The following is a 19,668-nucleotide window of genomic DNA, read 5'->3' as shown; positions in this document are numbered from 1 at the left end:
GTAGTTTTAAGTAAAAGTTTAGATCTACTATCTTTGCATTTGTTTGTTTTTTACAAGTCAGAGAATGCACCAGTGATGAAGTTGAACTTTTCTCATCCAGTTGGAAGAACATTGATATGAAAGAAGACAAATTAGAAAAAAAAAAATTTGCATTAAGATAGCTTTTGGTACTTTTAAATTTTAGTTTATTTTTTAACCAAAGCAGTAAGATCTATTGACTAAGAAAATATTAAATTACCTGTTCAGCAATCTACATTTAACTTTCAGTTATAAATTATCATGCTACCATTGAATTAAAATTATCACTTAGAGGCCTTATCAACATTGAATATGCAAAAAATTTTTCATCTTAGCTTATGAATATATATATATGTGTGTTTGTGATTACTTTTGTTTATATTTTTGTTCTTGTTCCCTCCCCCACTAAGGATCATAGAATTAGAGATGGAGAGGACCTTATATGTCATCCATTCCAACCTCTTCTTTATTTTATATTTGGAAAAAACTACCTTCCAGACAACATAAATGATGTATGCAAAGTCACATAGGAGCAATTTTATCAAATTTTTTAATCAAAAAATTTATCAAATCTTAATCCCACACTTTGGCAACTGTATTGTATTTATTGTATATTATAGTTATAATATATATATATATATATATATACATATATATATGTATATATATGTCTTTAGAGAGTATAAACTATCAGTACATGGGCTGTTTTATTTAAATATTGAATATCCCACCTAAAAGAGTTCTATACACAACAAGGGCTTAAGAAATTCTGAATACTACACTTAAGGGAAAAATAATAATATACATTGTGAAAGTATATAGAAATATATGGGATAATGTAATAATTGCATTAAGACTGCTTTGTAACATATTACATGATTTTAGATATAACATCAAATAGAAAGCTGTGTGATAGAGTTAAAAGAGCAGTTATCTCTAGAGTGAAGAGACCACAAGTCCAAATTTTGTAATGAATATCACTTTGAAACACGTCAATTTAACTTCTCGGCAAAATCATCAAATCAAACCTTCTGGAGTTTCCATCCAGCTCTAGGTCTTGTAGGGGCTCAATAAATGTCCAATTAATTAATTGGATATATGAGGGGTAGGAAGATATTGGGAATTATAACTTTGTCTGATCTGAGGAAAGAAGGGCCTAAATTCTGCTTAAAATAAATTGAGGAATCATAGAATCATTGGATAGATATAGCAAGCTGGTCTTGGAGTCTAAAAAACCTAGATTCAGATCCTGCTTCTGACACATATACTGTGTTGATCTTGGTCAACTCCCTTAACTTTCAGTGTCCCAGACAACTCTCTAACACTTTAAGTTTTGGAAAAAGTGCTGATTTGATTGGTAGAAATTTCTCATCAGGAGATTCATATGATGATGAATCTACAGATCTACTTCCCCCACCTTCCTCCATCGAATGAAATTTTATTTTTATTTTTCTTTAGCTTCCTAAGGTGACAAGAATATCAATCAACATACTATCTCTAATACCACATGTAATATCTCTTTAATTTATTGGTTAAGAAATTAGATCTTTATGTCAACAATTTAAAACATAATACTTTATAAAAGAAACATACAGGAATATTGTTTTAAAGTTATTTAAAAGCTCATGCTCTGGAACTTAATTTCTCTATTTCTCAATCATATAGTTGTACAGTGAAGATGATTCTTATATTGGCTTTTATAAGCTATAAAATATGTGATAATAAATAGGTAATATTTACATATATTATCTATTAGTTCTTCACATGATCACTTTGGGGAAATAGGTGTTAGCTTCCTGTTTTAGAGATGAAGAAACTAATTTCCAGACATTAGCCCAGGATTACACATCTATTCTAGGACAGAATACATATAACATGTATATATGTATATTCCTAACATAGACTGACCATCTGAGTCAACATACATTTATTAAGTACCAATTACTATGTAGAGGCTGCTATACAAGCTATTGGAAATGACAAGTGATATAATTTAGTACTGGGAGTGATAAGACTTTGATCACTTTGTAGTTCTGATTTTTCATCTATCAAGTAAAAAGTGTTTTCCCTCTTATCTGACTGCTATAAAAATGCTTTTTATGTACTTTGCAATGCTGAAAATTAAGAACTAGAATTAAGAGTAATTTCTAATAAGAACACTGATGAATTCAAAGAGATTATTTTGAAAGCATTTGAGGAAATTGAGGCATTTGACCAACAAGCTGCTTTTAAAATACTTTTTCTTAGGCTTATGAAGAAGTCTGATCAGAAACTTCAGATGATTTTGAGGATTTTCTGAATGGTAAAATTACAAACTTTCAGACTTTGAAGGTATGTCCCAGCATCCATCTTATTCAACTCATTCCTGAAAAAGAATTTTCTCTACAGAATACCTGACAAATGGTTAACGCAACCTTTGTTTGATGATGCAACAAGAAAGGCATTGGCTTCTAAGGCATTCCATTCCACTTATAGGTAGCTTTAAGTGTTAGTCTTCCTTGACAAGAAGCTTAACTTTGCTTTAACAACTTCCAACTATTTATATTTTGAGAGGAAGGCATAGGAATTTTTTGCAATATACGTGAGAAAAAAAACTTATCAGTTTCAATGAAGGTGTTGGAATTAGAATTAAACCAAAATCTGCCATTATTGTCTTACCTGGGTGATTCAAGGATCCAGTTCACGGAAAACAGCTGTGTGCATACATTGGTCCTGGAAAGGTTTTTCACCTGAACCACCTATATTCAAAAACAAACAAACTAAAACAATCCATGAACATTTTTACCTCATTAAATATTTCTGTACAGACCATACTGTCTGAGAATCTATATCTTTTGTTTAGTATCCCGATTTTTATCAAAATTTCAAATTTTATCCAATGTATTGTTAGATTTCTAAACTCATTTATACAAGTTAATATTAAAGAGAAGAGAAGAATGATGAGTCTGCATTCTTTAAAGCTTGTTTTACATTTAGCAAGTTCTCTGAATCAATTCCTTTTCTTCTTGTAAGGTGCCTACAGCATGACTCTTGGGAGGCAAAGTCTAAAAATAAAGGACTCTAGGAGGCTGAAAGAAATCTCTGATTACTCATAGAAAGAAAAGGTGTTGGGATTTACCACCTATTACCTCCTAACTTTTTCTTGGACATGGAATAAAAATTTACATTCTGTTTTGTCTGTAAGTTTTGAAGTTTGAACATACTTACAGTAGTCAAAGCTGTTCTCTTCACTGTGGTTGCTCCTGTAATGGTATGTCATTAATCTCACCGTTCCGACCCTCACTAGGTCAGGCAGGTCACCATGGATACGTTTATCTGTACTTGTGACCCGTGATATATAAAGCAGCAGATGTTGGACCATACTTTGGGTACATTTCATCCTGTCTACCAAAATCATAAACTACCTTGCATAAACATTGTGTTCTCCCAGTTGTTCCAAAGGCAAATGGTAGTGGAAGGGAATCTTTATACTCATAATTTGCAACTATAGTTTATGAGGGGCATTATAACAGAGCATAAATTAAGTTTATGTAGTTTCTAAGCACACTCTAGTCCACTATTATCTTCAATTCTAGGCCTAGCTCACTGCCCACTTGCAGTATATGTATGTGTGTATCTACATATATATATTTTATAATTTACTCACTGGGTTGCTTGTCTAAATACATTTCATAATTTGGGACATATGCATTCTTCATATGTTTGGTTTTTTCTAGTATGAATCCAGTAAGCCAAACTCATTTTAGCCAACCCCCCCCCTTTTTTTTAATTAAAGATGAACCACATGTTTACTGTACTAGTTAGATGTAGTAAATATAGTGTTATCAAAAAACATCATCTGGTGAATCTTACAATCCATAAGAAATACTTATTCCACTTATAATACATTCTTCATGATATTGGATATGCTTTGGTGGACATATATTTTACTGATAAATTAATGATTTGATCCTCAATCAATCTATAAACATTTGTTAAATTCCTAGGGGCTAGGTGCTAGGGACCCAAAGATGCAAAACAGTCTTTGTCTTCAAGGAGCTTGCAGTCAATGAAGAAAAATATACATGTGAGCAACATATAAAATAAATGCAAGCTAATTTAGAGTGGGGGAAGACACTAACAACTGGGGGCATCAGGCATAATATAAAAAATAGTACTTGAAAAGATTTTAAGAAGCAGAATAGAGTTCATGCTAGGGAAGGGGGACATCCAGGATAGGAGATGGATTATAGTATGTGAAGACTTGAAAGAACAGTTTGTCTAACCAGAAGAATAGATAAAAGAGAGTAATACATAATAATAAAGATCAGAGCCAAGTTGTGAAGATTTTTAAATGCCAAACAAGGGAGTTCAAATTTGATCCTAGGATTTTAGAGAATCAGGGAAATTTACTGGGTAAGACTTGAGATTCAGGAAAATCACTTTAGCAGTATGGAAGTTGGATTGGAGAAAGTAGTCAGGGAGACCAGTTAGAAATCTATGTTGCAATAGTTTGGGTGAGAGGTGGATGACAAGTTGAATGAAGATGGTGGCTAAATGAGTGAAGAGAAGGGAATGGGTGGAAGAGATGCTAGGGAAGTAGAATTGATGAGACTTAGCTATGTGGGGATAGGTTTACTCTGAGATTGAGAACCTTTATGTATCTGAGAAAAGTAGTACCCTTAAGAGAAATAGAAAAGTTCAGAAAAAATAGATTTGAGATTGGAGGGAAAGTAATGGATTCTATTTTAGACACACTGAGTTTAAAAATGTCAATGGAACATCTGATTTGAAATGTTCACTAAGATGTTAATGAGGAGGAACTGGAATTCAGGATAGATCTTAGGACTGAATATATAGATATGGGGGTCATCTTCATAGAAATGATATTTATGTCCATGGAATATGATATGGTCAACTCCTTCTATGCAGTTCTCTCTGATACTCAAAAACAAAACAAAGCTTCACTTGATCTTACTATTCCTGTAACTATTCTGCAATATTTCTCATCCTTTTTGCCATAAAACATCAAGATCTACTCTAGTTGTTTTTACTTTATCTTCTCTTATTCACTCCTCAACTTTGGTTTATGCCCTTATGACAAATGAAAGTCTTTTTTCCAATGACCTGCTATCTTTAATTCCCTCTCCTTCACCCCTTTCCATATCAGTTGCCATGTCTTATTCATTTTATCTATACAGTACTGTTCACATATATCATTTTCTCTCATTACCTCTATTTTTGTTCAGGCTCTCATCTACCTCTCACCTGGGCTATTGCAATAATCTTTAAATTGGTATCCCTTTCTTTAACCTTTCCTCTCTACAGTCTATCTTCTACATGACTAGCAAACTGATAATACAAAATCACAGGTGTGAGCATTCTAATTGTCCAAGAAGTTCCAGTGGCCTGCTCTTGACTGTTGGATAAAAGAGACACTCTTCTGCTCATCATTTAAAGTCTTTGCAGTTAGGCTCCCATCTACATTCCATATTTAATGGACCTATTTACTGTTTTCTGTACATGACAGTCTATCTTCCATACCAGTATCTATTGGACAAGTCCTCCATATTTAGAATACATTCCCTTCTCACCTGCCTCCTTTAGAATTCTGTTTTCTTCGAGGCTTTTAATACAAATGTTATCTTCTATAAGAGTTCTGTCTTGATTCCTACAACAGGAATCTTCTCACCCTTAGATAATTACTATGTGTTTAATTTCAATTACCCCTCAATCTAATTTTAGTTTATTGAGGGCAAGGATTGTTTTTTGTTTTTGTTTTTGTAGCTATCAAATAAAAACAATTAATACTGGACTATGTAATTTTTAAAACCAAGACTGTCAGAGACTATTTTGTTTAGTTGATCATTAATTTATCAAACCATTTTTGTATTAGGAAAGGCCCAAAGTAGATAGAACTTCTAACAGAACTCTTTTCCTCAATAAGAATTCAGGTAATATTTATAGGAAACTTGAACAGCAGCAAAAAAAAAAAAAAAAAAAAAAAAATACAATCTGGGTTAACATTTCAGAATTCCATTCTTTTGGTATCACTTCCCTTACTTCTGGAATTAAATATAGCCCCTTCTTTTCTTCAAAAATTTAAATAAGTTAATCCTTTCTCAAGTCCTATAACTAGTTATTTCTGTCAATGATTAGACTAGAATATAGTTTTAAGGCATTACTTTCTCTTTTTGTCTTTAAAATATTTTTATTTGTGTTTTTTCTTTTTTTTAAATTATAGCTTTTTATATACAAAACATATGCATGGATAATTTTTCAACATTGACCCTTGCAAAAACTTCTATTTCAACTTTTCCCCTCCTTGCCTCCACCCCCTCCCCTAGATGGCAGGTAGTCCCATACATGTTAAATATGTTAAAGTATATATTAAATACAATATATATATATATATGTATATATATACATATTTATACAATTATCCTGTTGCAAAAGGAAGATCAGATTTAGAAAGTAAAAGTAACCCGAAAAGAAAAAACAAAAATGCAAGCAAACAATAACAGAAAGAGTGGAAATGTTATGTTGTGGTCCATTCTCATTTCCCAGTGTTCTTTCTTTGAGTGTAGCTGGTTCTGTTCATTACAGATCAATTGGAACTGATTTTGGATCCTCTCATTGTTGAGGAGAGCCATGTCCATCAGAATTGATCATCATGTAATGTTGTTGTTGCTGTGTATAATGGTCTCCTGGTTTTGCTCATTTCATTTAGCATCAGTTCATATATGTCTCTCCAAGTTTTTCTGTATTCATCCTGCTGGTCATTTCTTATAGAACAATAATATTCCATAACATTCATATGCCACAATTTATTCAGCCATTCTCCCATTGATGGACATCCCTTCAATTTCCAGTTTCTAGCTACTATGAAAAGAGCTGTCACAAACATTTTTGCACATATGGGTTCCTTTCCCTTTTTTAACATCTCTTTAGGGTATAAGCCCAGTAGTAACACTGCTGGATCAAAGGGTATGTACAGTTTGATAATTTTTTGAGTATAGTTCCAAATTGCTCTCCAGAATGGTTGGATCCATTCATAACTCCACCAATAATGTATCAGTGTCCCAGTTTTCCCACATCCCCTCCAACATTCATCATTATCTTTTCCTGTCATCTTAGCCAATCTGACAGGTGTGTAGTGGTATCTCAAGAGTTGTCTTAATTTGCATTTCTTTGATCAACAATGATTTGGAACACCTTTTCATATGACTAGAAATAGTTTCAATTTCTTCACCTGAAAATTGTCTGTTCATATCCTTTGACCATTTATCAATTGGAGAATGGCTTGATTCCTTATAAATTAGAGTCACTTCTCTATATATTTGAAGATGAGGCCTTTATCAGAACCTTTAGCTGTAAAAATGTTTTCCCAATTTATTGCTTCCCTTCTAATTAAGGCATTACTTTCAATCCATGATTCTTAAGAAAGGATTCTACCTATCAAAGGTACTTAATAGTTGTTTATTAAATAAATAAATGATCCATTACTATTAATGATTTCAATTGCCTCTAAAGCACATCTTTTTGATATCAATATTCTCCCATTCATACTATGTGACTATAAATCTTGGAATACCACAATTTTAGAAGAGTCATTGTTAAGAGTGACCCACAGGGCAATAGAAAGTCATTTAGTGGGTAAAAGTGGGCTTTAAGATACCACAGATAACCTCTGTGAAAGATGTGATATAAAGGACTTAATCAAGGATACATATACATCAGAAAAGAAGATAATAATATCTATGAAATATAATAACAATGACTAGCATTTACATATATGTACATATACATGAATATATATTAATTCATTTGATCCTCACAAGAATCTTAGGAAGTAGGTGTTATTATTATCCTCATTTTACAGGTGAAGAAAATGAAGTTGAAAGGTTAAGTGATGACAAGAGACAATAGCTAATGTCTGAGACAGAATTTGAACAAAAGCCTTCCTGACTCCAAGTCTTGCTCTGTGTCAGTATGAAAAGATCCAAAAAAGGTCTCCAGCATTTTAATTAGATGGATTATGAAGAATATATGAAAGCAGATGAATGAGAATTGAAATTAAGAAAGCATTAGTAAAGAGTATATACATCAATGACATCAAAGATTTGTGGAAATATCAAAAACAATAGATTGGCAGATTTTTTAGTAATGCACAAGGAGAATTATGCAAAATTGAGATTTTCTTTTTAGTTCCTCCAATATCAGTGCAAAACTTTTTGAAAGATAGTATTTTTATTCAGGGTAGAATATTCTGAATAAATACACTTGGAGATTATAAAACTCAAGAGTAACACTTATTACAAATTTGTTTTCATTTTTCTCATTTATTGAGATCCTTTCTTCAAATTACTAAACAGTCTTTCTAAAACATTACACTTTTTTTAAATAAAGGAGAGAAAAGACAACTCCAATCATATGTCTATAGAATACACCCAAATGACATCATTATTTAAGTTGTTTATCCTTGTCTGCACCCATCAGCCTCCTGAGAACTATTTTTCATTCTTACTCTTGATTCTGCTGTCCCCAAACTACTTATAATTTATTCTTGTCTTGACATAAATGATACATTTATAAACATCTAGCTTTGAAATTGAACACAAGGCATTGATTTAAAAAGATTCATCCAGATCAAGAACAACTCAATGTAAAGTATCTGGGCAAAGTGGACACTACTTAGATGTGCTATCATTGCATTAAAGTATGAACATTCCCATTAGTGACCTAGCTCTTTAGGAATTCATTATACTGAAGCTTTCATATAACTATGTCTTTCATATAGCATTTACTCATACATGAAGTGGAATTGCCTATAATTGAGATTTTTTTTAGTTCTTTATTAAGCTGTCATAGAAGGGGTGCTAAATAGAATTGTTGTCTACTGAATTCTGAATAGTGTTACAATGCATTTGTTTCTAAGGAGTCTCTGGAAGACAGAATACTTGCAACTTTGTCTCACTTAAATCCAATTCACCTATAAGTTAGGAAATCAATTGTGATGTCATTGGTTTGCTTTGAAAATGAAGGACAAACAACAACAATCTCAAATATAATAGTAGATGCTTTCCCAGCTATGACGTGTTTGGGAGATTTGAAAGCACTAGACAAAATAATAGGATTCAAAATTTTATGGGAACTAAAGTGCATGATCTTTGACCAACAGCTCTCACAGTCCAATGCCTTACAATTTACAGGGAACTTCATATACATTATTTCATGCTAGGAGTAATTTAAGTTGTGTGCTTTTTCCCCACTTATAAATTATTTCAAGAACAGTAAGAAAGGAGGCATGTTGTCAATGGATTCTTTTTCACGGAATGAACTTCTGCTGGTAACTTTCAAGTTCAAGAGTTACTTCCTAATATATAATCATTACTTCTCTCTAGTCCCTCATAGTTTGCTTATATATTATATATTAAAAGATTTTAAAATATATATTATATTGCTTCAGGAAGCAGTTACTTTCTTCTGAATTCTTACTAGTTTACATTTTGGTTCTAGGAAAGGCAATCTTGAGAAATATTTATTTGAAAATCTTTTTCATATATTTCATTCTAAATCATAAATTTACAGGACTACAAAGTTAATCCACTCAGATTTTTTAGATAAAATTATATCTTAATATCTCTATGAGATATTTATTTCCTACCCCTTTCCAGTCTCCCAAATTCATTCCTTTCAATTGCCTTTTTCAGAATTTTCCAGTCCTTGCTATCAGGATATGCTTTCTTATATAAAGTGTCCTAAAAACTTATTTAAACCTGAATAGCTTAAAACTACACCAAAAGTTTTAGGACATACTGCATCTACTTAGCCACCCATCTATCCATCCACTCATCCATTTATTTGTCTATCTATCCATTCATTTATTAATTAATTTATTTGTTTAGTGAGACAATCCTAATTAAGCAACTTTGCTAGGATCATGTAGTAAGTATTTGAAGCCAGATTTGAATTCAGATAGATGATTCCTCCTGACTTCAGACCTGACACTCTATGTACTGTACCATTTAAAGAATTACCAAGTCAGAGTATTCTATTTTTTGTACATCTCTAATGATCAGAAAATGTTTCTTAATTTTGAGTTAATTTTGTAATTTGGCCCTTTGGAGCCAAGAAAAGCAAATTTAATATCTCTTCTAATGTTTGAAAACATAAATTATATCCTTGCTGAATCTTATTTTCTATTGTTTTCATTTAACAATATTTAGTTTTTCCCAATTACATAAAAAGATAGTTTTCAACATTCACTTTTGTTTGAATTCCCCCCTCCCCAAGACAGCAAACAATCTGGTATAGGTTATAGATGTACAATTATTTTAAACATATTTCCATATTAGTCATGTAAAGGAAAAATCAAAACAGAAGGGAAAAACCACAAGAAAGAAAAAACAAATAAAAAAGGTGAAAATAGTATGCTTTGGTCCACATTCAATCTCTATAGTTCTTTCTCTGGATGAGGATGGCATTTTCCATCCCAAGTTTATTGGAATTGTTTTGAATCACTGTATTGCTAAGTAAAGCAAAGTCTATCAAAGTTGACCATCTGTACAATGGTGCTGTTACTATGTACAATGATCTCCTGATTCTGCTCACTTCACTCAGCATCAATTCATGTTAGTTTTTCCAGGTTTTTCTGAAATCCACCTGCTCATCATTTCTTTTAGAACCATAGTGTTCTATTACATTTATATACTATAATTTATTCAGCCATTCCCAATTGATGGGGATACACTCGATTTGCAATTTCTTGCCACACTGAAAAAGCTGTTAAAACATTTTTGCACATTGTGATCCTTTATCCTCTAAATTATGTCCTTCCTAAGATTTCTCTTCTCCAAATTTAAACTTTTCCAGTACCTTGAACTGATCTCATAGAACATTTATTATGTAAAGACATCATGATTCTTCTCTTTAGATATTTGGGATTCCATTTTCTCCCAGTTTTCCTTCCAGATATCTGACTACTCCTTCTCTGTATCCTATGCTAGATCCTCTTTCAGATCATGCCCTTTAATTCTAGATGGCTGTTTTCTCTTCTTCCTCTATATTACTTCACTTAGTGATCTCATCAGCTCCCATGGATTTAATTACCATTTCTAGATTGATGATTCTCAAATGTATCTATCCTGCCCTAGTCTCTCTGATGACCTTTAGTTTTGCTTTTCCAATCTGTATTTATGAAAATTGCTTTGATGGCTGAATAGAGAATGGAATGGAATAGGGAAAGACTTGACATGGGTAGACCATCAATAAATTGTTGCAGCAGCTTAGACATGAAGTGATGAAGGCTTTCACTAGAATGGTGACAGTTATAAAAGAGAAGGGGACTTCTTCAAGGAATATTTCAAAAGTAAATTTGGAAAACAACAACTTGCATATGGGGGGTGAGATAGGAGGAATCCAGGTCTCTAGCCTGAGGGATTGGGAGGATGATATTGCCCTCTACCGTAACTGGAGAAGGAAAGAAGCAAGCAGCATTTAGGGGGATGAATTCTTTTTTTTTTTTTTTTTGATACATTGTGTTTAAGATAAATATTAACATCCTGTTTGAGAAATTGTAAAAGTAATTGGAAATATCAGATTGGAAATCAGTAAAGAGATTGGAGCAGAATAGGTAGATTTGAGAATCATTATCCTAGAGAAGGTAATTAAATCCATGGAAGCTGATGATATTAACAAATGAAATGCTATAGAGAAGAAGAGAAGAGGGCTCAGGACAGAACTCTGAGGGACATTTAGGATTAGAGGGCATGATCTGAAAGAGGACCCAGGAAAAGAGACCTATCCAGGATAGGTAGGGGAAAAATCAGGTATTGTATCTCCAAAATTTATAAAGATGAGAGTGTTGAGGTGGTCAGTACTGGAAAGGAATGGGCAGAGAATCACTACTCTCAAAGAAAAACCAGGTTCCACTAAGAGCAAGTAGATGGAAAGAGGAAGAGAAATAGATTTAAGATGAAGGGGAATTTGTTGCCAATGGAAAAAGCATTCCAAAGGGCACAGTGGAAGAGCTAGGTGGAATTAGGGTGACACTTTGAAAGAAAATGGGGAATATGTTTTAGGAGGTGTGGAATAGGGTTTGTATGATTATATACAAGAATTCAAAGTCAGTGAAGGGTATGACCTGGTGGGAACTCAATGTTCATCATTGAGTGGAGAGCACCACTCCTCTACCCTTAAAACATAGGTATACAAGGAGATGGGAAACCTGAAGTGCAAAGGAAGGTTGCTTTCTTTGATCTAGAGGTTCTCCACATCCCATTTGAGAAATTGGGGTGTCAGCAGAAATTGGAAGATGACTTGTGTTATATTAGTTTCCACTAACTCACTTTTCTCTTATACATCTCTACCCAACTTCCAAATTAATATTTCTAAGACACAGATCCTAAGACACTTCATTATACAGAAATCTTCAGAGGTTCCATAGATGAAAGATGGAAGTGGTTGCTTTGGGGCAGATTCTAAGATGGTGCAAAACATTTCACTGAAAGTCTATGACACACTTTCCTATAAGTACATACAGAATCCAGACGGAAGGGGATACAAACTTTAGAAAACAAGGGGCGAAAGGGTAATTCACAGTTCACTGCTGCATGGCAATCTTTTTTATTCTTTCCTCATTAGCTCTCAATCATACTCCCTACATTATTTCAAACCTTCCTTTCCTTCCTCAAGCCACCGACAAGACCCTTACTTTATCCCTAACTTTCCTAAGGAGTAAAACTCATCTTCCATGAATATTTTCTCCCCTGCTCTGTCTTCCTTTGTTGTAGTCTCTGAACAAGAGGTAGCCCTTTTCGTCATAAAGGCCAATTCTTTTGCTTGTATGTTTGATGCCATCTTGTCTTGTTTCCTATGGAAACTGACCTTTTAGTGATTTTTCTCTCACCTCCCAACTCTTTATCTACTGGCTCCCTCCTTGCTTCTTTTTTTTTCCTCTATTTTTTATTATTAAAGCTTTTTACTTTCAAAACATAGGCATAGATAATTTTTAACATTCACCCCTGCAAATCCTTGTGTTCCAAATTTTTTCCCTCCTTTCCCCCCTGTAGAGGGCTGAAACTATTGGGTTGATGCACTCAGGTCGGGACTGCTAAGCGCTTGAGGCTAACTACTGCTTGGAGGATATTCTTTGGGTATATGCTTGGAAAATGGTCCTTTCCACTATCTGTACTAGCTCAATGATTGGTGAATAGAGGATTGTAGGAGGGACTAGGGGTGGAGTAAGACTAGCCAGGGATACACTCAAGGCAATAGACGAGAGCGAAGGTGGTTGCAGAGATCCTGCTTCCATCCTGTTCAATCCTGTATAAGGGGACCAAGAATAAAGATTGAGGACTTTTGCTTATCCTGACTCCGGCTGATTCTGGGGTGTCCTGGATGCCAGTGTGGTCGTTATACGCCTCCCTCCGTGCCCTAGACACCTTGCCCTAGATGGCAAGTAATCCAATATATGTTAAACCTGTACAGTTTTTCTATACATATTTCCACAATTATCATGCTGCACAGGAAAAATTAGATGAATCAAACCAGTTCCAATTGTTCAGTGATGAAGAGAGCCATCTACACCCAGAGAGGACTGTGGGAATTGAATGTGGACTACAACATAGCATTCTCATTTTGTTGTTGTTTGCTTGTATTTTGTTTTCTTTCTCAGTTTTTTTTTCCTTCTTGATCTGATTTTTTCTTGTGCAGCAAGATAACTGTACAAATATATATACATATATTAGATTTAACATACATTTTAACATATTTAACATGTATTGGACTACCTGCCATCTGGGGGAGGGGGTGAGGGGAAGAAGGAGATAATTTGGAACAGAAGGTTTTGCAAGGGTCAATGTTGAAAAATTACCCATGCATATGTTTTGTAAATAAAAAAGCTTTAATTTTGAAAAAATGAAAAATCAAAAGAGAAAAAATTAGAATAAAAACAAAATGCAAACAATTTCTTCTGTCCTTCTTATAAGCTAGTCTTAGAAAATCTTCACTTGACCAACCAACCCTGCAGCTTTCATCCTATATTACTTCTCCCTTTCATAAAATCCTTGAAAAAAAATGGCTAATGCTCAATTATATCCATTTTTTCACCTCTCCTTTCTTTCTTTTGCCAAATTCATCTTTTTATTTTTATAAGAATTTATTTTCTTTCCTCATTCCCATCCTTCTGCCCCAACAGCTGAATTTAAAAAAAAAAAAAGAAAAAGAAAACCCTATAATAAATACTGGCCATGTTCAAAAATGTATCTCATTCTGCATTTTAAGTACTCATTCTTAAATCTCATAATCTAGCATATTATAAGATAATTAATATGATAATGATACTGTCTTTCTACTGAATAGCTACTAAGAATTTTTTAAATTGTAAAATCATTTGACCTTTTCTAAGTTCTCTTGTCTACAATTATCTACCTTTTCTTTCTGTCTCTCTTCCTTTAAACTTCCACAACACTGCTCTATTTTGTTTATTTTCCTACAATTCAGTGTTCTTGGCTGGAGTATCACTTATCACTTACTTATTGATCTTGGATGTCTGCCAAAACTCTATCTTGAGCTTTCTTTTCCTGACTCTGTATATATTCTTGGTAATGTCAATGCTCCTGTGGATTTAATTATCACCTTACACAAATGAATCTTGGTTATATATCCAGCCCTAATCTCTCTCCTGAACTCATCTCATTTTAAATTCTAGTCCCATGTCAGTAAAAAATCTTGCATGAGCCAACCTCCCACATTTCTACTACATATCTCTTCTCATTGTTTCCCAACTTCTATTGAGACTATCATCTTTCTTCCAGTCATGCAGGTTCAAAAATCCTGAAATTGTCCTTTCTTCTTTTCCCATAGACAACTAGTTACTAAATCTTGTTGATTCTATTTCTTTCTTTTGCATCTATTTTCTTCCTTTTATGCACAAGGTTACCGCCTTAGTTCATACCCTTATCATCTCTCTTGGACTGTTGGATTATCTCAATTATTGCATATTTTATTTCCTTGTTTCTACTAACTCCTTTTTCTCTAGGAATGTGTATCCATTCCTACACAACTTCCAAATTAATATTCCCTAGACACTTCATTATACAGAAATCTTTAGAGGCTTCCTAATACCTCTAAGATAAAATACAAAATCTTCTACTTGATACTTTAAGCTTTCTACAATATAGTTCTCATCTGCCTTTCTAGTCTTCTTTCATGTTTCTCCTTTTTACACACTTTCTGTTCCATCCAAATAGGCTTACTTGTTTTTATCCATAATAAGACATTCCATTTTCCATCTTCTTGTCTTTGTAAAGGCTGTTTTCCAAGGGTGGGAGGCATTCACTCCTCACTTCTGCCTGTTAGAATCCTTAATTTCTTTCAAAGGTCAGCTCAGGTATCATCCCTACTCAAATTCTTTCCTGATTTCTTCAGTTATTGATGCTTCTCTGATCAAATTCTTGTATTTTTTATATTGTATTGTTTTTTCTATATAGATAATAGCTAATATTTTATAGCACTTCAAGATTTCTAAAGTATTTTAAATATATTTTCCATTTGATCCTCACAATAACTTTCTGTAACAGTTATTGTATTCCTAGTACAGTGTTTTACAAATAGAAGGCATCTAATAAATATTTGATGAATAAAGTCAAATTATTGCTTCCAAGATGTGAAACCACAGGATTTCACAGGAATAGCATTTGTATTGAAAAGGTAGATGTTTATAGTTTAGGATCATTAAATGTAATCCACAGTTTCCCAAATCAAATCTACTCTCTCCCTCCTATTCAATTCTAAGTTCAACCTTTTGTTCAGCTTAAGTGCCCACCACACACAAATGTGTATCACTTTCAATGAACTGGCTATCCAATTGCATATCATCCTCATTTTTCATTCATGTAGTTTTCCTTATATGATTTGTTAGGTCTATCTCTTTTGATTAACTAGAAATTATTGAGAAGGACATCTATTGTTCTTTTTAATTTGTTGGGGAATTGTAATTTCTTCTTTGTTGGAGGAAACTATTTGTCAGAGATGTAGATCTTTATAACTTAAAGACTGAGGAAATGAAAAGTTTAATAGCTGGTACTGGGTCAAATCACAAGCATTTTTTAGAGCTAGGATTTGAACCCGTGTCTTGCTAACTTGTCCTTTTATTAACTATGTCACACTGACTAATACTATTATATGACTAATGCAGTATCCTTCTGCTTTGTAGTAAGTCACAACCTTTCAGTCTGTGCTTAAACTGGATCTGAGAACACAGTTAAATTTCTGTGTGAGCAATAACAACAAAGCAGGGTTTGTTTTAATGAATATCTAAACTTATGAAAGTGAGAGAGAAAATATTAATGGCAAAAATTAAACCTAAAAATTTGATAGTTTTTTGGAGAGTAGATTATTAAACATTTCTAGTCACACCCTGAATGTTCAGACTATATAAGATGTAGAGAAGGTAAGATCTGTATTGGTACAGGAAGGTTATTACTAGAAACCTCTGTACGAGCGTACGAATTAATGAGTCAACTTTAAAAACAAAACAAAACAAAAAACGATTTGGATAAAAAAGACAATGAAGACGTTTTGGCATGTTGTTCTTTGTTTTAGAAGAGTACCAAAAGAATATCACTATTGGGGTCAAGATACAGAGCAGCTGACTATGGCTGATCAGATCAATCTGAATTCCAAAGGCTTTAACCACAGCTGGGACACAAATAATCCATATGAACATTTGAAGTGGAGATGTCTCTAATTTTGCGCATCTCATGTTTCTTTTGATCCAAGGCAATTCTGCTTCACTTATGGAACCCAGCACCTTCTTTGATGTGATCATGACCGGGCTGTCCTGTGTCAGCATCTCCTATGTCTCTCAGTGTTTGGCATGATTGTGTTATTTGTTTGCTTTGAGACCAGGTCTCTCTATATCACCCAGGTTGGAAATCAGCCGCCACCTGCTCCCTCCCTTAAGCCTCCTTTAAGCTCCTTGCTTATCAGCCCAGAAGCTTGAACATGTTCTCTTTCTGATCAGAACTAGCTCATCAGTCCCTTCACAGAAAACTTAGTGGCCATGACTTCTGGCACCTCTCTGTTTTGGTGCCCGACAGTGCCAATATCCAATTGGCTTTAGCTCTCTTTATTGCTGCTCTCAATCCTGAAATTGTTATCCACCAGTCGTATCCTCTCCTAAATAGCAGGGGATTATAGATGTATGCTACTATATCCAGTGCCATGATTTGTTTTAATTAACCCATATTGACTTGTATTGATAATGGTTTTTAAAATTTACTCCCAAACTATAATTTAAACCATCAATTTCAGGTTCTTTTCAAGAATCAAAGTAAAGCTCACTTATTGTCCTTGTTTTGAAAATTGATATATTTGTCCATCTTAGATCCTAGGAAACCTCTATTATTTTTTCTGCAATTTCTTAAGAAATGCCAACTGTGTTTCAATTATAACATCCTTTTCCTTCTCTGTATTGTAATATAATTTGTGCCAGATAATTTAAACTCATTGAGAGAAGTCAGATTCTCATTTAACTACCCCTTCACTATTTTGAATTTAAAATCTGTGGTATTTTAATTTTATACTTCCTTTACAGAAAATCATTTTTCAAGATATGTAGATTAATGGACAAGGGACAAAGAATTAGGTAGGATATAGAAGAGTGTGGAAAGTTATGGGAGTGGGACAAGGTATATAGATTAATGGGAAAAAGATAAAAGGGGGAAAGAGTGGCATAGGATAAGGTGAGGTACAGAAGGCTGTTTAGATTAATTCCAGTGGAATAAAGTGTGTAAATTAATGGGAATAAGATAAAGAGGGAAGGAAAGAATGGGGAGAAAAGATAAGGGAAGGATCCATGGAGAAGGGTAGCTTAAATAGTAGCAAGACAAGTTAAGGAGTTGAATTAAAGCAGAAGAAATAGCAGGGATAGGAAATGAGAGATATACACAAACACAATAACAAAGATCAGGAGTAGAATTTATTACAAAAAAAAGTAGGGCTAGGAATCATTGATCTCAAAGTCAAACTTAAAAAATTCATCAAGAGAGAAATCTACATTATATGCCAGTTATATTAATATTGTTTTAGATACATGCTTACATATGTATAAATGTGTGTATCTATGTATGTCTGTATGCATGTGTATATAGATATATATGTGGGAGATTGTGAATGTTTATATATATGTATATGTGTGTGTGTGTGTGTGTATGTGTGTGTATATATATATATATATATATATATATATATATATACATATATACATAACTGTGCGTAACTATAGCCTGCTTATAAATGGGGGGAGGTAAGTGGGAGATGAATGGGGAAAAAAAGGATAAACTAAAAATATACAGCAGAGGACAAAAGAATAACCTACAGGGAAGCAAAGAAAAGATGGAGAGTCATGAATTTAATCTCTTCTATCATTATATATACTTTCTTGAAATAGAAATTTATTGTTATATATTTTGAATTCTTCCTATGTTTTTCTGGGTACATGACAATGTTTTGTTTTGCTTTTCTATCTTTTTTTTTCTATTTTGTTTTTTTCTTATTTCTTATTTAGTTTAATAAAAACTTTTTTCTAGCTTGTCAAAATGGAAATAAAACATGAAATAAATCAATATGCCTTTTTTCTATCATCCCGTTTTGTCCTATGCAACCCCACTAGTGTTCTTGTCTCTTTCTTATTCTTTTTTTTTTTTTTGCCACAGAATAATTTCAAAAAGCCATTTTGGTCTATTTTTAACCCTTATATTAAGCTTTGTTCATTCAGGCTTTTGCAGATACTTTTCTTCTAGGACCATATCTTTTTTTTTTTTTTTTTTTGGGTATTGAATTATATGCCCTTGTCTCCATCCTTTCTATATTTCCTTTTAAAATCTGAGCTCTTTGATAAGCCTCCTGGGCAGTCACATTGGTATCTTTATATACTTTTCTCTTTTCTTTCTCAATAAAAAGAGCAAATCTAGGGAAAAGTCAGACTTGGAATGGATCAGAAATGCTAATCAAATTTCATTAGTTTATATAGCCAAACTAGCCTTCTGGCTATTCCTCATACATGGCACTCAGTCTCCCATATGTGTGTCTATGCCCTGATCAACACTTGTGCCTAGAAAGTACTCTATTCTCACTTCCCATTCATAGAATCGCATATATTTTTCAAGCCTCAAATCAAACACCACCTCTATCACCTTCTATAAGAAACAAAATTTTCAGAAGACTTTGTAAAGAAAGAGAGGTTGAATAAAAGGCCTTTTTACATTTCCAGCTATTGTAGTGACTGCATGATCAGTAGAAATATGTGAAGGCTGTCCAGTTGGATAGTGTTATGAATATGGCCAGGTGAACTCTCTTATTTATATATATCTACCTAGAAGCCCAAATGACTGTCTAAGTTGCCTATCCAAGGGTGATATACATAATAAGATCAATAAGACTAGTTAAAACTTCTATGTGGATCTAGTAAATGATGGCTGAAGATTCTGCTAGATGACATTTTGCAGGATCCCTACTGGGGCTTTCACCTGCTGCTAGAAATGTGAACTCATCCCCATTCAATTTTTGCTCTCACATTGTGATTTTTATTTTTGGTGTTCTCATGATTTAAACCCAGGGTCATCTTTGGGAGACACTAACATAATAATATGGGGGCTCTAGGTG

At 33.4% G+C, this 19,668-nt stretch overlaps 1 protein-coding gene across 2 annotated transcripts in view; it reads right to left on the bottom strand.

Annotated features, from left to right (window-relative positions):
• Positions 1-3,240, bottom strand: part of IPO5 (importin 5) — a 64,080-nt gene extending 60,840 nt beyond the window's left edge. Inside the window, exons 1-2 of one of the 2 annotated variants that reach the window (XM_051984041.1) lie at positions 3,226-3,240; positions 2,677-2,756 (exon numbers count right to left, since the gene is read on the bottom strand). The gene's annotated coding sequence lies outside the window, so the exon portion shown is untranslated. Of the gene's footprint in view, positions 1-2,676; positions 2,757-3,225 lie in introns of those variants that run through there. The other variant, XM_051984040.1, reaches the window with a different exon arrangement.
• Positions 3,241-19,668: the final 16,428 nt, after the last annotated feature.

The sequence above is a fragment of the Antechinus flavipes genome, chromosome 3 (assembly GCF_016432865.1).
Source record: "Antechinus flavipes isolate AdamAnt ecotype Samford, QLD, Australia chromosome 3, AdamAnt_v2, whole genome shotgun sequence".
Classification (NCBI taxonomy): Eukaryota; Metazoa; Chordata; class Mammalia; order Dasyuromorphia; family Dasyuridae; genus Antechinus; species Antechinus flavipes.
Note: the sequence above shows the minus strand (reverse complement) of the source record. Positions and strands in the feature narration are given on the sequence as shown.